Source organism: Bison bison, unplaced genomic scaffold (assembly GCF_000754665.1).
Source record: "Bison bison bison isolate TAMUID 2011002044 unplaced genomic scaffold, Bison_UMD1.0 scf7180017864465, whole genome shotgun sequence".
In the NCBI taxonomy this organism is placed as follows: Eukaryota; Metazoa; Chordata; class Mammalia; order Artiodactyla; family Bovidae; genus Bison; species Bison bison.
The window spans coordinates 4,814,883-4,836,840 of NW_011495026.1; positions in this window are offsets into that span (position 1 = coordinate 4,814,883).

The following is a 21,958-nucleotide window of genomic DNA, read 5'->3' on the forward strand; positions in this document are numbered from 1 at the left end:
CTTAATACAATGCCCCACTTATTATCTTATTCTTTAATTCTTACTTCTTTTAAGGAGATAGATTAGGATCATAATTTCCAGAACTTGGAGTAAATAGAGGTGAACATGTGGCTAGTCTTGATGCTGTCCCAGGAGACTTGGGGCCAATTCTTTGAGAATCAGGACCTCAACTATCTCATTTCATCTCTGCCCATGCTTGAGAATCCCTCTCCTACTGTTGAGGGCTTGTGATTATAAGAAAAGGAGATTCATGTTGACTTGTATCAGGAGGATTCTTTCCTTTTTCTGCCTTTAGAATGTGTCCAAGTCCTCTCAGGGCCATAACTACTGGATCATGCTATTTTTTTTCAGACTTGTAAAACTTACACTGATTGCAAGAAAGGCAACCTAGATCCTCTATTTACTCTCTCGGTTGGTCATTCTGAATCACCTACTACCTTCCAAATTACTGGTGAGATAGATACTAATCAAGACCTTATTTTCTAGTAGAAACACCTATTTTCATGACTGAATAAAAATAAAAAACTGCTTCATTCAGTTTTGAGCAATTTGAATCATTTTTTAAAAAATTATATACAAACAAAACTTATTTTTCTTAATTTTTTTCTTATTGTTTAGGGCAGCAGCATTGAAGATTTTAGGGTGATTACCATAAATAAAAATGATTTCAAATCTACTTTTGTTACCTGTTGTTCAGTCGATGAGTCATGTCTGACTCTTTGTGACCCTGTGAACTGCAGCAGGCCAGGCTTCTCTATCCTTCACTATCTCCCTGAGTTTGCTCAAACGCATGTCCATTGAATCAGTGTTGCCATCCAACTGTCTCATCCTCTGTCACCCACTTCTCCTCTTGCCCTCTGTCTTTCCCAGCATCAGGGTCTTTTCCAGTGAGTCAGCTCTTCGCATCACATGACCAAAGTATTGGTGCTTCAGCTACAGCATCAGTCCTTCCAATGAATATTCATGGTTGATTTACTTTAGGATTGACTGGTTTGATCTTCTTGTTGTCCCAGGGACTCTGGTATCTTCTCCAGCACCACAAATCAAAAGCATCAATTCTTTGGTGCTCAGCCATCTTTATGGTCCAAATCTTACATCCATACATGACTCCTGGAAAAATCATAGCTTTGACTGTACATACCTTTGTTGAAAAGTAATTTCTCTGCTTTTTAATATGTTGTCTAGCTTTGTCATAGCTTTTCTTCCAAGGACCAGCAGCTTTTAATTTCATGAGTGCAGTTACTGTCCGCAGTGATTTTGGAGCCCCCCCAAAATGAAATGTCACTGTTTCCACTTTTTCCTTCTATTTGCCATAAAGTGATGGGGTCAGATGCCATGATCTTAGTTTTTTAAAATGTTCAGTTTGAAGCCAGCCTTTTCACTCTCCTCTTTTACCCTCATCAAGAGGATCTTTAAGTTCCTCTTCACTTTTTACCACCCACTAAAGTGGTTTCATTTGCATATAGGAGGTTGTTGATTTTTCTCCCAGCAATCTTGATTCTGGCTTGTGATTCTTCCAACCCAGCATTTTGCATGATGCACTCTGTATATAGTTTAAATACCAGGGTGACAATATACAGACTTGAAGTACTCTTTTCCCAGTTTGGAAGTAGTCTGTTCTTCCATGTCTGGTTCTAACTGTTGCTTCTTGTCCAGCATACAGGTTTCTCAGGAGGCATGTAAGGTGATCTTGTATTCTCATTTCTTTAAGAATTTTCCGTAGTTTGTTGTGATCCACACAGTCAAAAGGTTTAGTGTAGTCAATGAAACAGAAATACATGTTTTTTTTTTTTTTTTTAATTCCCTTGTTTTTTCTATGATCCAGTGGATGTTGGCAATTTGATCTATGATTTCCCCTGACTTTTCTAAATCCAGCTTCTACATCTGTAAATTCTTGATTCATGTACTACTGAAGCCTAGCTTGAAGGATTTTGAGCATAATATTGCTAGCATGTGAAATGAGTGCACTTATACTGTAGTTTGAACATTCTTTGGCATTTCCTTTCTTTGGGATTGGATTGAAAACTGACCTTTTCCAGTCTTGTGGCCACTGCTGAGTTTTCCAAATTTGCCAGCATTTTGAGTGCAGAACTTTCACAGCATCATCTTTTAGAATTTGAAAAAGCTCAGCTGGAATTTCATCACCTCCACTAGCTTTGTTCATAGTAATGCTTCCTAAGGCCCATGTGCCTTCACATTCTGGGATATCTGGCTCTAGGTGAGTGACCACAACATCATAATTATCCAAGTCACTAAGACCTTTTTTGTACAGTTCTTCTGTGTATTCCTGCTACCTCTTCTTAATCTCTTCTGCTTCTGTTAGGTCCTTGCCTTTCTGTCTGTTATTGCACCCATCTTTGCATGAAATGTTTCCAAATGGCAGTGGCGGCCCGAAGAGGTAGCACAGGCACGGGAAGCTGCTTTGCAGAGATCACCATGGAGATGGAGGCATCAATATGGCAGGAGACTGAGAAGAACTGTGCACCCCCATCAGGGTGGCCAGGGTTGCCAGGCCTGGACAAGAATGCTGAGAAGCCTGAGGAGAAGAAAGGCTGGGGCCAGAGCTTGGCTGGCAGACCATATGGGAGGCAGATCAGCTCCTTGGAAGCCAGTGGCAGGCAGTGAGGCTGGAGAGCCCTCTGCTTCTGGGTATCCTCCAACGTTGGCTCCAGCCTCCCCTGTACCCACTTCCTGGCAACCCCCTTCCTGGTGACTCCAGCAGAGCCTTTGCCTTGGCCTCTGGGCGACGTGTTGAACAACATCCCATGACCAGTGAAGCTTTACACAACTCAAGGAAGGCTAGCAGTGGGACAACCAGGATGCTGGGCATGTCATCCAGCTATGTGGAGCAGCTGAAGGTCATGTCCTTGCTAGTCAGGGTCTGACAAAATATGGTTCGCTAGAAAGGGAATAGCAAACCACTTCAGTATTCTTGCCTTGAGAACCCCATGAACAGTATGAAAAGGCAAACTGATAGGACACTGAAAGATGGGCCCCTTAGGTCAGTAGATGTCAAGTATGCTACTGGAGAAGAGTGGAAAAACAGTTCCAGAAGAAATGAAGAGGCTGAGCCAAAGTGGAAACTATCATCTAAATTAAATTCACCTTCTCATTACCTTCCAACAACACAAGAGATGACATGGACTTCACCAGATGGTCAATAGCAAATTCAGATTGATTGTATTCTTTGCAGTCAAAGATGTGGAAACCCTATACAGTCAGCAAAAACAAGACCTGGAGCTGACTGTGGCTCAGATCATGAACTTCTTATTGCATACTTCAGGCTCAAATTGAAGAAAGTAGGGAAAACCAGTAGGCCATTCAGGTATAATGTGAATCATATCCCTTATGATTATACAGTGGAGGCATCGAATAGATTCAGAGGACTAGATCTGGTTGACAAGAGTGCTGAAAGACAGAAGTTCAGACCATTGTTCGGGAGGTGGTGACTAAAACCATACCCAAGAAAAGGAAATGCAAGAAGGCAAAGTGGTTGTCTGAGGAGGCCTTACAAATAACTGAGAAAAGAAGAGAAGCAAAAGGCAAAGGAGAAAGGGAAAAATATACCCAGCTGAGTACAGTTTCAGAGCATAGCAAGGAGAGATAAGAGAGCCTTCTTAACTGAACAATGCATAGAAATAGAGGTAAACAATAGAATGGAAAAAACTGGAGATCTCTACAAGAAAATTAGAGATACCAAGGGAACATTTCCTGCAAAGATGGTCACAATTTTGGTGACCGAGAGGGCCCAAGTGTCAGGAGGAAAAAATCAACTGCATTTTTGTTTTAGCAGGGATCAAGGGAGTTCTATTAGTAAGCCTTTCAGCCAATTCATTCAGTTTAAACATATAGCTTTGTGATGTTATGCCCCTGTTGTGTGCAGCAGTGATATCTGAACACATTGAATCTCAAAATTATGGGGACAGAATCAAGCTAAATTTAAATATGAGGTGCCTGAAGATCTGCCTGCCAATTTAACTAAGAAGGTGGGGTTTGGGGTAAATTTAGATTTCTGTGCTCACAACTTTTTATTATTTCAGATATGTATTTTGCCTAATGTAACATTGTATATCTATAAAGTGAGGGAGACTAGAAGGTTTTTGAAGATTCGGGTTTAAGATGCTATAATTCCATGATTCTTTAACCTTTGAAGGAATTAGAGAAATAAAACAACTGTGATTGCAAATTGTGCTTTTATCACTTTAGACTTGTGGTGTTTTTTTAATCTGGTGTTTTCTTTTTGGCCCAGGGTGTGTTGCTATTTAAATGACCCTGGACTCATGGGTTATACCCTGATGGTAAAGTTTTATATCACTGGAGACTCCACAGTTCTTCCTGGCAACACATCCCAGTGCTTCACAAATCTTAAGGTAAGGGAGTTTTCTTATGGCCAAGGTTAAGTGCCTTTGAATGTATTGCCATTACCTATACTTTTTGGAAGTCTCAAAGCCCTTTTGAAAAAGCATAAACAGACTATCTTTTCTTTTTTTTGCTTTAGTACTGTGCATGCTCTATCAAGATACACATTTCTCTTTGAAATATTATTGTATCAAACTTCTGAATCTTAACATTTTGTACTAATTTACTAAATGACTGGAAGTTATATTTACTTTCTGTTTTGCTTTTCAAAAATTTACTAATCTTTTTTAGTCTCTTTCAGAGCTCCTGCATCCTTGACTAAACGTGAAGTTAAGTGTCAGTTCCATACCAAAGCAACTTTTAGAGCTAGATAGATTAATAAAGATAATGAGAAGAAATTTATTAACACTTACCATGGAAGGCCTGTGGGGTTCTTATTTTGGTTCATATGAGTCTGTTTTACACTGATAAGAATTACAAGTAATGATTTTACCTGTAAATTTAAGGAAAATATATTTGGATGGGTTTTTTAGGCAACATCTTGATAAGTTATAAACATACACTGAGTTATAATGGGAGCTTTCACTATAAAGTAACCAGTTCCACGACATTGCCCGTTACTTCTTCCCCTTTTCTTGCTGGACTGTATGGTTGCTCCTCATACCACTTTCTCATTCTTTTTCTGTATAATGAATAACATATGGCAAATATCAGCTTCACTCAGGTTTCAGTGTCTCATTGCAGCTAAAGTGACTTACCAGATTTTCTTGTCTGTTGATCTTGTAGTCACTTTTACATTGTTCTTCCTGCTTCACAAGTATTAACAGAAAAGATGCACCAGTGAATACCAATACTGGCACTCATAGATCAGGTACTGAGTTGGTGACCCCTTCGGGGAGCAGTTTTTACTTTCCTCCCTCCTAATTCAGTGCAGGCAAGAGAATTTGAGCAAGAGCCAGGACATGTGGCAGCCTTTAAGTTTCTTCCAAATTTTATGAGCTCAGAATCGAATGTGGAGCCCACCTTTCTATCACTGGCCTTGACATCATAGAATTTTCACTACCACTCTGCCCTTGAAACTTGGAAATTGCCTATTATCCAGGTCATTGGAGGAGTTTGCTTATTGATTCTGAAGCTGCTATTTGGTAACAATTCAAAGTGTAGTGGAGAGACCTCATCTCCCAAATCCTGTTTCGTGTGCTCTCTTCCGTACAGCAGGGTGTAATTTTGCTTGTGTTATATGTAAGCACCTTTTCCCAGCACGCCCTCATCTACACATGCCTTTCCTTGTGCCAAACACTATTATGCTCTATCAATTTACTCTTCTCAAGTCTTTAGTTATGTGATTTTGCTAGGTATGCCTAATTTTTCTGTTCATCTAAAATAGCGTTATGTTATTATAAATAGAATGCACATTTGGAGATGGAAATACACTGTTCATTAGGTATACCAGTACAAACCACTGGCTTATGGCCATGCTCCTCTAATGGGGTAATTTCCATACCTCAAGGGATATGGTTATGTATCCTCTCTTTATTTTGAAGGCTATAATTGTAAACACATGTCTTTGACTGGATACCTTGTATCAATAGCCTTCATCCACGTTGCCAGAAGACATGAACAGTGCAATGCAACATCAAAGGAAACCCAATGAAACGTTGTTCTTATTGGTTATATATTTGAGCTGGGCTCATACTAGCTTATTTCTAGATTTGAGAATCAAGCCTTAGGCTTAAGGCGGAGAGGTTTCAGGGGAACACCCTTAGTACCAAATAGACGAGATAAAAAATGACAGAGTAAAAAGAGTTCATTGTAGTCATCTGCATGCCAAAGCCGTCAAATCTAACATACATAAGCCAGCGTCTGTTATCAGTCACATGCATTTGGTTTATTTACTTTATAATTTTCCAGATACATCTGGACTAATTTATGAATTTTGAATGAAAAGAAATTCCTCTGGTTTCCCATTTTTCATTTAGAGGGCATTGTTTGTGAACCTGTGGCCTGGTTATATTCAATAAAAGCAAGTTAAAAGTAAACAAACATGAAATCCTTTAGTGGTCACTTGGCTTGGAGCATGAATTTTAAAAGTTAACTGATGGTTGATCACTCTTGGATATTATTAGTCTTCCTTCATGTACAAATGTTCTATTAAACAAAACTCTATTGAATTATTTTCTTAAGAGAAAAAAAATCTCTTAATGGTGAATAGTAAAAACTGCAATATCTTTTTTGGCTTTACATGGAAATCAGTGGTTCTGCCTTTTTTTGGTATTATAAATTCTTTTATTAGTTAAAAATGTCAGCTGACCATATTATGTTATGCAAAGGAGGCTGAATCTGACTCCCCATCTTCCATTCCAGGATCAGTATATACTGTTTAAGAAAGGTCTCTTAACCAAGAGAAAGGCTTTTTTAATTCTAATGTGGAAAATTTCTTTACAATGATTGACATTAACCAACTAAAATACTGTATTTCCCAAATGTCTCATAATGTGTTTTTTTTACTGATGTAAAGGCGATGGCACCCCAATCCAGTACTCTTGCCTGGAAAATCCCACGGACGGAGGAGACTGGTGGGCTGCAGTCCGTGGGGTAGCGAAGAGTCAGACACGACTGAGGGACTTCACTTTCACTTTCACTTTCATGCATTGGAGAAGGAAATGGCAACCCACTCCAGTGTTCTTGCCTGGAGAATCCCAGGGACGGGGGAGCCTGGTGGGCTGCCGCCTATGGGGTCATACAGAGTCGGACACGACTGAAGTGACTTAGCAACAACAACAAAAAAGACAGGACGAGTGACACAACCTTCTATAAGAATTTAGTTACATTGTGGCTGAAAAAGAGGATGCGCATATAATTTAGTTATAACAGGGAATCAGTATTTTAAGAATTAATTTCTGAGGAAAGTTTAGGGAGACTCACAACGTGATTAAATTTGTGGCATTAATATACCTAGCAAACCTTACAAGTTCTTGCAGTATCGTTTCTTACATTTTTCATGTTATGGCACCCACGTAAAATTGGACTGTTTCTGTGCTACATTAGAGTAAACAAAGCTAATAAGATTGAAGACTGGGGTGAATTGCTGTCCACCTGAAAATTACAGGACTGACCTCTGTGTGTGCCCCTAGACTGTTCATTTCTTTCTGACCTTCCTTCTTTTCTTTCCTTTTGTATGTGTGTTTGTGTGTGTGTGTGTGTGCGCGCGTGCGTGCGTGCGCGCTCAGCCCTGTCCGACTCTTTGTGACCCTTTGGACTGTAGCCTGTCAGACTCCTCTGTCCACGGATTTTTCCAGGCAAGAATATTGGAAGGGGTTGCCATTTCCTTCTCCAGGGGATCTTCCTGATGCAGGGATCGAACCCGCATCTCCTGCATTGGCAGGCAGATTCTTTACCTCTGCGCCACCTGGGAAGCCCAATCAAATCACATAAGCCTATTAACTTGAGAAAAAGCTTGAAGTAAAAATAAAAGGGAGCTTAGAAAACACCCTAATAGCTTCCCATCCTACATCAATAAATGGGCAATGGCAGACAGATATAGAAACCACTTGCAATTTCCTTTTTGTTAAATAGTATAAAAAAAAGCAATTTAGAAATGCAGAGGAAATACTCTAGAAAATTAATATTCTTGTCTTTTCCCTCTCTCTTGATATTGTTGGAGCTTCAGAGATGAATGAATTGCAGTAATTCCCCAAGAAAATGAACTAACCAACTCTATTTAATGAATAATTAACTATGCAGTCATACCCATTAATATCTTCAGGGGATTGGTTCCAGGACCCCTTATGGATACCTAACCCTAACCCATTCATTAGGGATGACTTTCATGTGGTTACCTTCTGTTGTAATAAATTCATAAAAATGGAAAGCCATTCAAAATGGAGTTTTATTTAGATTATATATAAGGTTAATATTTTCAGTGTATGTTTTGCTTCAGGTCATCTTTGGACACAGTTTGATTTCATTCAGTTTATTTCTTCAAACATTTTACATTTAGTAACCTTAAAAAGTTATTATTCATTTATTTCCCTTATACACTCATCACCTTGGTCCCTGGGTATTTACAACCATGATGCAATTTTAATTAATACAATATTGTTTGATTCTTCCCCAGCAAGTTGATTTCCTTACCTCCAACCTGTAGTCACCATGAGTCAGGAGAATAACTAGTTAAAACAGATGGACCATGTCACTGGGTTTTAAGGGAAAAATTTAAATTGATTTTATACGTAGAGAGGAAATGAGTACATGCAAAGTATCTTTTCTTGCTGGTCAGGTGGGTGGAATCTCCAACAAGCATGTATTCTTGATCTACACAGCTAAGGTTATGCGTCCTTCATCTCCCTGAAAATGAGCCAGGATAACAAAAATAAATTTTATAATACTTCATTATGTATTAGGCAGCCAAGAAGCACTGCAATGCAGGTGGCTTGAGCCCCATACAGCCAAGATCTTTGAAATGTTGCTTTAAAAAATTTGGTTTTCAGACTGAAAAATCTTTTTCAATATGAGGTTAAATACACATAACTGGAGTCATCTTGTTTTGGCTTAAATACAGGTCTTTCTAAGGCTTTTCATCTGTAAAATGAGAATAATATAGCACTTGATTCACTGAATTGTTGTGTGGATTCAATGAGGTAGTATATAAAGTCTGTATCTCATTGGCAGTATTGTAGGAACAACTCAGTAAATGTTGGTTGCAGTTTTTCATGGAATTTATAGAGTTGGCTCAGTGGTAAAGAATCCAGCTGCCAATGCAGGAAATGTGGGTTTGATCCCTGGTTTGGGAAGATACTCTGGAGAAAGAAGTGGCATCCACTCCAGCATCCTTGCCTGGGAAATCCCATGGACAGAGGAGCCTGGCAGGCTATAGTCCATAAGGTTGCAAAAAGATTGGACACGACTTACTGACCAAATAACAACTGTCTTGGAGGAGACCTAAGCGACCGTTTTTTGGATCTTATAGCACATTTTATAAAATACAAGTAACATCCTTCTGACTAATGAATATCGATGAAAAGTTTCTGGATAAACTCATTGTGGTATTACCAACATAAAATTAACTGATTGTCATGATGATTTTAACACAGTGTTGAAAATGATGTTGACATAATGTGAACATAAAATTTCTGGATGAGTAATGCTGATCACCCTCATAAAACATTTGCATCATCTCTACCTGATAACCAGTCCATCCTAAAGGAGATCAGTTCATTGGAAGGACTGATGCTGAAGCTGAAACTGCAATACTTTGGCCACCTTATGCGAAGAGTTGACTCATTGGAAAAGACTCTGATGTTGGGAGGGATTGGGGGTAGGAGGAGAAGGGGACGACAGAGGATGAGATGGCTAGATGCCATCACAACTCAATGGACGTGAGTTTGAGTGAACTCCGGGAGTTGGTGATGGACAGGGAGGCCTGGTGTGCTGTGATTCATGGGGTTGCAAAGAGTCAGACACAACTGAGCGACTGAACTGAATTGAACTACCTGATAAGAGATAAAATAAATTTTATGTATAAGCAAAAGCATTCATTGCAGCTCTGTTTACATGAGCCAAGATGTGGAAGCAACCTAAGTATCCATCAACAGATGAGTGGATAAAGAAGATGTGGTACAGATACAGAATTGAATATTACTCAGCCATTAAAAAGAATGACAAAAATTCCATTTTCAGGAACATGGATGGACCTGGAGATTATCATACTGAGTGAAATAAGTCAGAGAAAGGCAAATATCATATGATACTACTTATATTCAGAATCTAAAAAAAAAAAATAGATGCAAATGAACTCACATACAGAACAGAAATGGTCTTACAGACTTAGAGAGCCTACTTATGGTTCCTGGGAGGAAGGGTTTGGGGGAGGGATAGATTGGGAGTTTAGGGTTGACATGGACACACTGCTGTATTTAAAATAAAATGCTATTCCATGAAAAAAGCTGAAGTTAATTGTTCATGATAGGAATGAGTTTCATAAAGTGATTTTTTGGGGCTGTGGGAAATATAGTAAGTGAGAAACTTTAGTGGATATTTATTTTGTCCTGTGAAACATTATTTTGAGACAGAAGCCACTAGGCCACCACCTAGGATGTTCAGTCTCTTTTATTCCCAACATTTTCTCTACTGCTGTATTTGTGTCTATAGGGATACAGATCTGATTGAGAAAAGCCCTCTCAGCTCTATAGGAATTCATGAAAACTGAGCCTGTCCTCAGACCTAGTCTATAGTCTGTGGTTTAACTGGTATCTCTGGGAAAATGGAGGGGGAAGGCATTCATGCCCTTGTTACTTATCATTTGATTTGTTTTAGAGCACAGTTATAAGATCTTATTTAAGTATTACACAAGAAGGAGGAAAAAATTAATTGAATAATGTGGCTTTATTTGTGTGAGCATGCTCAGTTGTGTCTGACTCTTTGTGACCCCATGGGCTGTAGCCTGCCAGGCCTCTCTGTCCATGGAATTTTCCAGGCAAGAATACTGGAGAGGGTTGTTATTTCCCTCTCCAGGGGTTCCTAGTGATTGAATCTGCATCTCCTTCATTGACAGGCTAATTAATTCTTTATCAGTGTGCCACCTGGGAAGCCATGGCTTGCTTTATTTAACTCAAAATGTTTATTTAAAAAGAGAAAATTAATGTTGTCTGGTTTTTCACTGTATACACATTTATAAATAATTGTATGAGTACTAAATAAATTTCCAGTTTTTTCCACATAATGTATTAGTAGTACTTCCATTTTTTTTTTCTTGTTTGCATATCAAGTGTAAAGTATACTCATATCTGTCATTAAAATTCTGTGATTTCTTTTGTTGGGATATAAAGATAGCTTTTTCCTACTTGCCCCATACAAAGCTGGGACTAATTGATTAGATTTTTGTCAGCCATTTTGACCTCCAAGGATACTTAGAGTCCTCTGTTCACCCCATGGATTACTTCTATTGCTAACACACAGCATTCTGTACTCAAGAGGTGAGAGTACAACTCTGGATTGACCAAAATGGCAGCCCATGTAGGAAAAGAGTGCTCTTTCCTTTTCCACGAGTCTAGGTAATATAGGCCTGGAAACATCTCCCTTGGCTTCTTTCCCTTCCCCTTACTTCAGAGAAAGATCTGGGATGTGTAGTATGGGAGAGCCCACTCTAGATAAGGAAAAAAGTTCTTGCACATTTCTTCCTTTTAGCTCTCTATATCTTATGAAGGAAGACTCTTAATTCCCTTAGATGTATAGATTTGGGATTTGGGTCTGGCTTTTTTGTGAAGGTTGGTTCCTTAGATCAAGCTGGGAAATTAGATTCTTCCATGAGGTGTAGTAGATTATCTCATTGGAATTCTGTAATGGGATTAGAGGACCCAACATGTCTGCTTAAAATAAAGGGTTCCTTGGCCTAGGTATTTGAAGATATATATATTTAAAGGGGTAGCTGGTGAGGGGTCAGAATTGGGATATTCTATGATCCCTGAAAGAAAGTAAAAGTTGCTCAGTTGTGTCCGACTCTGCGACCCAATGAACTATACAGTCCATGGAATTCTCTGGGCCAGAATGCTGGAGTGGGTAGCCTTCTCTTATCCAGGGGATCTTCCCAACCCAGGGATCAAACCCAGGTCTTCCACATTGTGGGTGGATTCTTTACCTGCTGAGCCACAAGGGAAGCCCAAGAATACTGGAGTGAGTAGCCTATCCCTTCTCCAGTGGATCTTCCTGACCCAGGAATCAAACTGGAGTTTCCTGCATTACAGTCAGATTCTTAACCAACTGAGCTATCAGGGAAGCCCTACAACTCCTAGACAACTATCTCTCATTGTAAGCTGTATATCCTCATCTATTGCTAAGAGTCAGACATGGCTGAGTGACTTCCCTTTCACTTTTCACTCTCATGCATTGGAGAAGGAAATGGCAACCCACTCCAGTGTTCTTGCCTGGAGAATCCCAGGGACAGGGGAGCCTGATGGGCTGCCATCTCTGGGGTCGCACAGAGTCAGATACGACTGAAGCAACTTAGCAGCAGCAGCAGCATTGCTGTATTAATAGTGGGCCCCAACTCCTACTGAGTGGGCTGGATATAAATTTTTGTTGTTTTGTTTTCAGTGTCATCCTTTGGGAAAATAAGACTAAAATTTACTGGTGATTATTATGTTCCCTTGCTCAGTAATTTTCAGAATATGGTTGATCTGACTGGTTTCTATTATCTCCATCTGCTTAGAAAATAGGGCTTGCTACTTATGTAAAGAACACTGTGTAACTGAGCCTATAGTAGTTAAAACAGTGAGGAGGACTTTTATTAAGATGGAAATGTCTGGAATATGTAGCCATGGGAATGTGTATAACTTCTATTAAGGGGCGTCTACAGGGTCTACTGGAGAAGGCATTGGCAACCCACTCCAGTACTCTTGCCTGGAAAATCCCATGGACGGAGGAGCCTGGTGGGCTGCAGTCCATGGGGTGGCAAAGAGTTGGACACGACTGAGTGACTTCACTTTCACTTTCATGCATTGGAGAAGGAAATGGCAGCCTACTCCAGTGTTCTTGCCTGGAGAATCCCAGGGCCAGGGGTGCCTGGTGGGCTGCCGTCTATGGGGTCGCACAGAGTCGGATATGACTGAAGTGACTTAGCAGCAGCAGCAGCAGCAGCATAGGGTCTACCTGGTGCTAATTCTCAGAAGGAAAAGCATTGGAATTGTATGTGAAAGATATTGTGGAAAATTTTCGTCTTGGTATTTAAAATTTGTGATTAACTCCTAAATCCAGTAGAAGACAGTTGAAGAATTGTATAAATTTATGAAGCTATTTTTGAGTTTGTCCCATGTCTAACAATATAAACATGAGATAAGGTAAAGCATCCTTATGCCACCAAAAAATGTGAATCTTTAAGAAGCACTAAATGCGAGACCAAAAAATGTGATTCTTTATCAAGCACTAGATGTGAGAGGGTGTGATCCTTATAAAGAGTTCTAGTCAGACAGTTATTGTAAAGTAGGGTAATTAATGTCTTCTTGTTCTCATGATTCCGCCTGCAGTGCATGGGACCTGGGTTCGATCCCTGTGTTGGGAAGATCCCCTGGAGAAGGGAAAGGCTACCCACTCCAGTATTCTGACCTGGAGAATTGCATGGACTGTGTAGTCCATGGGGTCACAAAGAGTTGGACACAACTGAGCGACTTTCATTTCATTTCACTTCAGTTCTCATATTATTTGGGGTACAACTGAGTTGTGGTTTTTACTTTAAAGTTCAGTGGAATGCTGAGATTAATGCTCTCCGGTATCTTTCTGTCAGCAAGAGGTTTCCCACCACATGTTTTGGAACTAGGTCTGTTAAATTCTGTTAATTCTTTTAATTCTATTAATTATAGTAGCACTGGGTTAATTCTAATAGGCTAGTCAGTGTCACATTTGCTCCCAGCTAATTTCATTCTTAGTTTTTCAGGTGGTAGAGGACTGGGGAATGGTGTGATGACATAGCTGCCTTTCATTTAATTTTTGTCGTTTAGATATTTGCAACTATTAGAATGTCTCTAATAGGACATTTTATGCTCTGCTAGTCTTTGTGGTCTGTAGGAGGAGACATGTTTATCAAAAATATGATATAATCCTTATTCTTTAGTGGTATAAGTAATTTTTTAAGTAAAATTTACATGGAAGCTTAACATATAACAAAAGATGAAAGTGAAGATAGAGGGGGCCCTGTGTTTCTCCTTGACCCCTCCATTGCATGAGTCCTAAGGAAAGTTTTTCCGTAAGTATACAGTAATGTTTCAAGGTACTGGAGGAAAGTGAAGCTGGTGAGATCAGTCTTAACCTTTTCTACATTCATTAATTTATTTAGTCATTCGACAAATATCGTGGAACGCTCTCTGTATGCCAGATTGTGTTGTCATACTATTGCTGCTGATAATAATAAATAGCATTCATTGAAAGTTTATTACATATATAGGTGTATGTGCTCAGTCGTGTCCAACTCATTGCAACCCCATGGACTGTGGCCTGCCAGTCTCCTCTGTCCATGGAATTTTCCAGGCAAGAATACTGGAGAAGCTATTTCCTACTCTGGAGGACTTTCCCGACCCAGGGATTGAACTCACGTCTCCTGCATTTCCTGCATTGGCAGGCAAATTCTTTGAGACTGAGCCTCCTTGGAAGCTCTATATCAGGGATTCAGTTCAGTTCAGTTCAGTCTCTCAGTCGTGTCCGACTCTTCAGGACCCCATGAATCACAGCACGCCAGGCCTCCCTGTCCATCACCAACTCCCAGAGTTCACTCAGACTCACGTCCATCGAGTCAGTGATGCCATCCAGCCATCTCATCCTCTGTCATTGATCATCTCAATTTTCTTAATAATTCTATTAAGTAGGCACTATTAGCATCTCAGATTTTTACAGTTTAAATACTTGAAGCTTAGAGGAGTTAAGAACCATATCCAAGGTCAGAAAACTAGTGAGTAGGAGAGCAAGAGCTTTTTCACTTTGGTTATTTGATTCTCATCTGGGACTCTTAGACATCATGCTCCCTTCCTATAATAATGTGAAACACTAATTTTAAGGCTACCATGTTCCAAGCTAAATACTTTTACATGTACTCTGTTAATCAGCTCAAAAATTCTATGTGTCAACATTATTATTATCCCTTATTTTTATGTTTAGGGCAATGCAAGCAAAAAAAAACCATCTCCCTATTGTCACAAACCAGGTGGTGGTGGAGTTAAGATACGAACCCAAAAAAAGCATGTATGTTCTTAAATACTGTTCTCTAATAAATAAAAAACAGTTCATATTTAGGAAGTTAGCTTATGGTAACTTAGATATAAGTTATGCAGATTTAAAAAATGTATTATAATTAGATGGTTATCTCATTGGATGTATAGACAAATGTGTTCAGAATATTAATTTTAACCTAGTGCCCTAATGGCTCCCTTCCTAGTTGTAACCTAAAAAAAGCTTTACACGTATCTTTTTATTAGCTCTGGGATTCGTCCATCCTGCTTCCTACCCTTCACTTACAACCTTTGGTAGCTTTTGCTTGGTTTCTCTGATTTTCCATCCTGTTTATAAAAATTTCCTCTTTAGCTGCCTCAGAAAACACATATTTTGACAGTCAACTTGCTCTTAAGTGCCTGCTCTATCTTCACCCATTCCACACTAGCCTTTCACCCAGATGTGGGATCTGCAGCCTGCCCCTGTGCCCTGCCCTTTCCTTGGGCGAAACACTCCACTCTGGGTCAGCAGTTTAGTAGGCTCTTTGAGATCTCACTGGATAATGGAAAAATTTCCAGTTCACTATGCAGTGGTATGGAAGCTTTCACAGTGGAAGTAGTAGTTTGATAATGCCAGAGGAATAAGTAGGGGTTTTCCGGGGATGGGGTTAAAGATAGTATCTGTATTAGGGTTCTCCAGAGAGACAATAGGAGATGTATATGAAGAAATGTATTACAAGGTATTGGCTCATATGATTTTAGAGGCTGAGAAGTCCCTCAGTCTGCCATCTGCAAAGTGGAGACTCAGGAAAGCCAGTGGTGTCGTTTGAAAGCCTGAGAGTCAGAAAGCTGACATAGGTTTCAGCCTGGTTCTGAAAGCCTGAGAACCAGGGGCATCAACAGCAGATCAGTGTCCCAGGTCAAGCAGGCAGAATTAATTCAACCTTCTTCCTTTTTGTTCTGTCGAGGCTCTCAATGAATTGAATGATGCCCATCCACACTGGAAAGGCCATCTGCTTTACTCAGTCCAGCATCCCAAATGCTAATCTTTTCTGGAAACACCCTCATAGACATAACCAGAAATAATGTTCAACCAGCTGTCTGGGCATATTGTGGCCCAGTCAAGCTGACACATAAAATTAACTAGCATAGCATTCCATGCTGGGAAAACAGCATGTGCAATGGCATAATTGGGAAACTACTAGTTCAGTTTTTTTCTGGAGCATAATATGTGAAAGAGACAGATGGGTATGGTGGTTTTAAATTATGGTTGTAAATTCTTTGACACTCCTCCCATCAAGTGTACTTTGAATGTGGGTAGGCTTGTGACTATTTTGTCCAAGGAGAGTTTTGTAGAGGTGATACTGACTTCCAAGGCTAGATTATAAGACCATGCCACATCTTCATCCTTATGAAACCCTGAGCCACCATGTAAGATATTTGAGTAACCTGAGACTGTCATGCTAGTATGCATTAGAATTCATTGAAGGGCTTGATAAGGAAACCATGATATTTGCAAGATGATTGGCAGGGTAAGCTAGTTAAGAAATTTATGTTTGAAGAAAAATGATAAGGTTTTAGACTAGGAAAGTTATTTGGAATGGATAGAATAATTGTGAAAACCACCTAGGAAGTAAAATTTGAAGAACTTGATTGATGTAAGAATGTGGTAAAATATCTCAGTAGGATGTGTGGATTATTGGAATTGCCATTTATAAAAAAACAGAAATGTAGAAAGAGGAGATGCTTTGTGGAAGAGAATGAGTGTTTGTCTTGGAACATACCCAGTTAGAGACATATAGATGGCAATTGGGTTTGGACTGATACTACTTCACATATACATCACAATTTCAGATGCACTCTTTCACTCTTGCCATTTCTGAATAACTGGTGGTGGCTGTCTGGAAGGGTGAGTTGAGGATTCTGAGAGTGATCTTGGCTTGATCAGTGATTGATTTTTACCTGGAGCAAAGCCAAGGAGATTGATTGTTTGCCTGATGTATATTTGCCTACTTTGATAGTAATGGTAGGAAGTGTCAAGATTTTAGGATATTGAAAGGTAATGAAAATAAAATCATGGTTACATGGAAGAACATCAACCTTTATCTGTTTTGAAGCCTTCCTATACTTTGTTGAGTATGATGAAGTCTGAAAAAAATATTGATCTAATCCATCATTATTTATGGCATGATGCTGTGTGGGGATTGACCCACTATGATTCTGGATAACTATAAGAGCTGGCATTAGTGAAGAAGTATCTCAGGCTTCCAGCTAAGTAAAAGCAATGGAAAGAAGGAGGATCATGGAATTACAAAATTGGAAAGAAATTTAAAGTTTAGTCATTCCAGCCCTCTCATTTTACTGAGGAGGAGACTGAAGCTTGAGAAGATGTGCCTTGCCTAAGATCACTTAGTTTTATAAGCTTTGCAATTGCTTTGAAATCTCTACAATAAATTGTTCTTCTTATGGCAGAGCCAGAACTGGAAGCTAGCCTAACTGCACTGGGATGACATTGGCTTATGATGAACTGGATCAATTGCACAGCAGAAAGAAATTACTGTGCGACTGCCCATGGTGAATCAAGGATTCCTCCCACACTGAGGATATCTTTTCCCACCCATGGCTATCAGAAGCTGGTCTGCTGCTAGCTGTGGAGCCCAGAAGATAGCTTCAAATTTTCGTGGAAGGATAATAGGTGGTTGGGAGAGTTTCCGGAGTGGTGGTTTCTGTACCATCTGTAGCCTCAGAACTTAGGAAGAGCAAGTTAAAAAAATGTGTTTTTACAAATGTTTTTCATGGATTTAAGACCTAACCTGTTTAACAGATTGTCTTGCTTAAGAAACATGACTGGTTTTAGCTGACAAGTTGGGTTTTATGAAAAGATTGATCCCAGCTGCCAGTTGTCAAGGCCAGAAGATGTTCCAAACTGGCACTTCCCAAAGACCTTGAGTTGATTGGCTTAAAGTGGGTAAAGGAAGATATGGAGGTGGAAAAATAGAATTCTATAAAGCTAGTATAATTTGAAAGTATTTGAAATATAAGCATCCATTAGAACACACAAAAAGTCAAAATAGTCTTAGCTTGCTTTGTGGGTTGTTCTAATGCTTTCTAAGGTTGTAGGTGCCCTCCTTCATCATTTATTTGCTTCTCACTGGATTTTCTAATAGTAAAATCCTACTCATATGTAAGTAGTGGAAAGGGTGTATGTGTCTTGAATGCTTCTAAGTTTGAATTATATAGTTTTTAAGGAGGAAAGTATGTTTTAAGTTCATGAAAGTATTCTTATTTTGACAAAAACACCAAGCATCTATCTATCTATGTCTTAAGAAAGACATGGTGATATGTTTTACTTGAGTAGATTCTTGAGTTGTAAATGAGACAGTTGTTTGAAATTCAATTTTTGAATTTTATCATGAGATCTAAGCTAATATTTGAAAACATTATTGTTTTTAACAATGCTAATAATGCTAATGATACTGTAACTCTTTATGCCTTATCTCACATGATTTGTACCTGTCTTATTGAGTTATGAAAGTGAAATGAGCTAACCCATGCAAAATGCTTTTAGAATAATGCTTGTTACATAATTAATGCTTGATAAGTGCTATTACATTTACAAATCATAGCAATGTACAGGCAATGCTTCAAAAATTATTGATCAAGTACATAATAAAGCTGAGTTAGTTGTTAAAGTACAATCTACTTAAAAAATCAGGGTTACTCTTTAACAGTATACATGCTTAGTATTTTAAACAGTACTTAGAAAAGATCATCCATGATTGCTCTAACTATATGATGATATTGCAAATATTTAGTTAATGCATATTGGCATTTCCACTCGTGACTGTGTTTTATAATCAAAGTGGTCTTAATACTAGGTTTTATCCTGGCACTGAATTTCTAAAAGGGTACCTCTGCTTAAAGCATAAGTTTTGAAAACATCGATTAGGTATCTATAATAGTTATTTGGATTGGGGATATTTTCTTATCTTCATTCCTGTTGCTTAAAGGGATGTGGCTATCTCTCTTAATTAAATCTACATGGCCCCTTTGGAAGAAAAGACAAACAGTTTTGATACTGGATTAAGTAAATAATGACTGGGCACTGTCAGTGCCACTTCATGGCAAATAGATGAGGAAAAAGTGGAAGCAGTGACAGATTTTATTTTCTTGGTCTCCAAAATCACTGCAAATGGTGACTGCAGCCATGAAATGAAAAGACACTTTACCCTTTGAAGAAAGGCTGTGACAAAACTAGACAGTGTATTAAAAATCACTTTTGTCAGCAAGTGATGTCACTTTGCTGACAAAGGTCCATATAGCCAAAGCCATGGTTTTTCCAGTAGTCATGTACAGATGTGAGAGTTGAACCATAAAGAAGACTGAATGCCAAAGAATTGATGCTTTTGAATTGTAGTGCTGGGGAAGACTCTTGAGAGTCTTTTTGACCACTAGGAGATCAAAGCAGTCTATCATAAAGGATATCAACTCTGAATATTCATTGAAATATTCAGTCTGATACTGAAACTGAAGCTCCAGTACTTTGGTCACCAGATGCAAAGAACCGACTCATTGGAAGAGACCTTGATACTGGAAAAGTTTGAGGGCAAAATGAGGAGGGGGCAGCATAGGATGAGATAGTTGGATAGCATCACTGACTCAATGCACGTAAGTTTGAGCAAACTCAGAGAGACAGTGAAGGACAGGGAAGCCTGGAGAGCTGCAGTCCATGAGATTGCAAAGAGTCAGAAGTGATTTAGCGATTGAACAGCAACAGTTGTCAGTGCTACTAAGCTTGTTTCTTTAAGGGAAAGCATGAAATGGCAGCCGATCTTTAGTATTCCCTCACTTAGCCCAAAGAAAAATTTCCATTGAAAGGAAAACGTTATCAAATCTACTGAACAATAATTTAAGAAATTAAAATATCTTGAGAAACACTCTCCATAAAGTACACTGTAATAAGTGAGGTATAGCATTATGTAAGTCAATTAACCTTAAAAAATAGTTGGGTGTTAAAAGCCTGTAATCTGGATTTTATTATTTAAAATGCAGCTGATGGAAGTAAAATCAGTGATGAAATTGTTATACTAGGAGGGGTGTTGGTTCAAATTGTATCATAGCCATTTCTTGACTTGTGACTCTGAAATTATTGCACATTTCTTATTGTTACACATTTCTTATTTCTTTGTGCCTAATCACATAGATAATAAATGTTTGGTAGTGGTTGTTTTATTATTTGGAACTAAGAAAGTCAAATTCTGAGAGAATAACTAAGTATATTCTATTATTTAAATATAATGCCTATACTCAGTTTAAAGTTACTCTAGCAGAAAAATCATACTGTATCAGGAGTCACGGTAGTACTTTCAATCACAAACTTCCTCCCTTCCCTTCTCTGCATTCCCTTCTCCTCTCCTCTTCTCTCTTCCTGCTTTCCCTTACTTCCTTTCTCTCTGTCTTTCAATCTCTCTTTCTCTATACACATGTCCATAATGGAAAAGGGTGTTAACAGGAAAAGAAAAATTAAACCAATTAATATTTTTTTTAACAAAGGGCTTCAATGCAATTATTTCTTCCAGGCATCATTAGGAAGGCCAGGTGACTCTACCACCCCTTCCAAAAATATTTCATGTAAGAATATTACAAAGAAACATATAGGAAATCTAATGCAATGAAGATTGGATCAGTCATTTCAGTTCAGTTCAGTCACTCAGTTGGGTCTGACTTTTGCAACCCCATGAATCACAGCACGCCAAGCCTTCCTGTCGATCACCAATTCCCGGAGTACACTCAAACTCATGTCCATCGAGTCGGTAATGCCATCCAGCCATCTAATCCTCTGTCGTCCCCTTCTCCTCCTGCCCCCAATCCCTCCCAGCATCAGAGTCTTTTCCAATGAGTCAACTCTTCGCATGAGGTGGCCAAAGTACTGGAGTTTCAGCTTTAGCATCATTCTTTCCAAAGAAATCCCAGGGCTGATCTCCTTCAGAATGGACTGGTTGGATCTCCTTGCAGTCCAAGGGACTCTCAAGAGTCTTCTCCAACACCACAATTCAAAAGCATCAATTCTTCGGTGCTCAGCTTTCTTCACAGTCCAACTCTCACATCCATACATGACCACAGGAAAAACCATAGCCTTGACTAGATGGACCTTTGTTGGCAAAGTAATATCTCTGCTTTTGAATATGCTGTCTAGGTTGGTCATAACTTTCCTTCCAAGGAGTAAGCGTCTTTTAATTTCATGGCTGCAATCACCATCTGCAGTGATTTTGGAGCCCCCCAAAATAAAGTCTGCCACTGTTTCCCCATCTATTTCCCATGAAGTGATGGGACCAGAGGCCGTGATCTTAGTTTTCTGAATGTTGAGCTTTAAGTCAACTTTGTCACTCTCCTCTTTCACTTTCATCAAGAGGCTTTTGAGTTCCTCTTCACTTTCTGCCATAAGGGTGGTGTCATCTCCATATCTGAGGTTATTGATATATCTCCCGGCAATCTTGATTCCAGCTTGTGCTTCTTCCAGCCCAGTGTTTCTAATGATGTACTCTGCATGTAAGTTAAATAAGCAGGTGACAATATACAGCCTTGATGTACTCCTTTGCCTATTTGGAACCAGTCTGTTGTTCCATGTCCAGTTCTAACTGTTGCTTCCTGACCTGCATACATGTTTCTCAACAGGCAGGTCAAGTGGTCTGGTATTCTCATCTCTTTCAGAATTTTCCACAGTTTATTGTGATCCATGCAGTCAAAGGCTTTGGCATAGTCAATAAAGCAGAAATAGATGTTTTTCTGGAACTCTCTTGCTTTTTCCAGGATGCAGCAGATGTTGGCAATTTGATCTATGGTTCCTCTGCCTTTTCTAAAACCAGCTTGAACATCTGGAAGTTCACGGTTCACGTATTGCTGAAGCC